Here is a 1854-nt window from a genome sequence, read left to right as displayed (position 1 = left end):
GTGTGTGGAGTGGAGTGTGGATATATAGAGTGCAGGCCACTGCAGGAGACCAACACTCCTTCAGCTTAATGATTTCAGCGTTTTCTTTTAAAAATCAACTAAAAACACATCTTATTAAAATAGCTTTTTCTTAATTCGTTTTTTATATTCTGTGTTTTACTGTGAAACACTGGGATTTTTGTCTTGAAAGGGGCTATATAAATCCAGATTATTATTATAATTTGCTTCCTAGGAGAATTTAATTATTTTTTTCTGCTTTCTTTATGATGACACGTTTGTGACAGAAATTAATAGTGGTGTTTCTTTGCAGAATTGGTTTGTTCTTCAGTGTGTGATTGCTGTTCAACTATTTGATGTGTTAAATCAAAACTGCAAATCATCTGTAATGTTAATCCTTTAACAGTTTATTCTCTTAAAAATCAAACTTTATCTTTCTTAACCTCTTGAAGCAACAATAAATAAACCGTCTGAACAAAGTTCTTGTGCGTGCTTCTTTGAGCTCCGTAAAAGCCTGACGAGACCGTAAAGAACCGAAAACTGAAGTTGTTTGGGCTGGCAAAGGGGACCAGGAGGTCTGAGTGGGGTGACAAGAGGATGGCAAAGGGGAAGGAGCTGACATGATTAAACACATGATCCTGGTTTTATTTTCAAATAATTCCTGTAGCATGGCATGTTTAGAGGTGCACAGTGATTAGCAATCGTGCCTCACAAGGAAGGCCATAGATCGCTGGGACCTTTCTGTGTGGAGTTTGCACGTTCTTCTTGCGCATCATAAATCTTTGTTGGTAAGTAATTGGTGTTTTTCACATAACTTATGTGGTGGAGTATTTCTGAATCTGAAGAAAAGAATCAAATCTTAACAGTATATACAAAGTTTTATTGAGCAGTAAAGAAATTCAGGAATTGCACGCCGATCAGACTAAATCAGAGTCCTGAACGATGAGCGATAAGGCTTCTTATAGAGCTGGACAAACAACTTCATGATAAGAGGTTCAGTTCCTCCAAGGTTGTGCAAAGTTTTTTCAGTTTTCCCCATAGTGGAGTTGAACATGCTGTCATTGACCTCTTTAGACCAGAGCAAAGGGGGTGTGTGTTTTCTGATAAATGATCTTTGGAGCACAATGTTATAGAGAATCAAACTTGCACTGTCAGGCTTGAATGCCTTTTATCTTCCCCGGGAGTTTTCAGTGGTGTTCTTACGTGCTGTGTACATTCACTCACGGGCTGATAACTATAGTTCTCAGTGAATTAAGTGATATTTTACACAAATTTGAGAGTTCTTATCCTAACGCTGTGGTCATAACAGCAGGAGCCTTTAATAATTCTAATCTCATAGTTGTTTTTCCTAATTATCATCAGCATGTGAAATTCCCTACTAGAGGATTACATATCTTAGACTACTGCTACAGCAACATTAAGTCAGCTTATTTCTCCACTCTAGGACCAGCTTTTGGCAGATCTGATCACTCTTCTGTTCTTTTCTTACCCACATATATAGACAGACAAAGCCAGTACAGTGTTTGGACCAAAGACACTCAGTTACAAGGTTGTTTTGATGCTAAGGATTGGTCTGTCTTCCAGTTGGAATACATTATTGAATACTGTGAAGCAGTGACTGGTTACAGTGAGGGAAAAAACTATTTGAACCCAAGCTGATTTTGTAAGTTTGCCCACTAAAAAATAAATGATCAGTCTATAACTTCAATGGTAGGTTCATCTGAACAGTGAGAGACAACAATGACAAAAAAAATCCAGAAAAATGCGTTTCAAAAAAAGTTATAAATTAATTTGCATTTCCATGAAGGAAATAAATATTTGATCCCCTATCCGTCAGCAAGATCTCTAGCTCCCAGG

At 37.4% G+C, this 1854-nt stretch overlaps 1 protein-coding gene across 1 annotated transcript in view; it reads left to right on the top strand.

Moving 5' to 3' along the window:
• The window catches only part of LOC112141401 (polyunsaturated fatty acid lipoxygenase ALOX8), a 21312-nt gene extending 21224 nt beyond the window's left edge, over positions 1–88 (top strand). The window contains exon 15 of the mRNA XM_036210783.1: positions 46–88. The gene's annotated coding sequence lies outside the window, so the exon portion shown is untranslated. The remainder of the gene's footprint in view (positions 1–45) is intronic.
• The last annotated feature ends 1766 nt before the right edge of the window (positions 89–1854 follow it).

This window comes from Oryzias melastigma, unplaced genomic scaffold (genome assembly GCF_002922805.2).
Source record: "Oryzias melastigma strain HK-1 unplaced genomic scaffold, ASM292280v2 sc00240, whole genome shotgun sequence".
NCBI lineage: Eukaryota > Metazoa > Chordata > Actinopteri > Beloniformes > Adrianichthyidae > Oryzias > Oryzias melastigma.
Note: the sequence above shows the minus strand (reverse complement) of the source record. Positions and strands in the feature narration are given on the sequence as shown.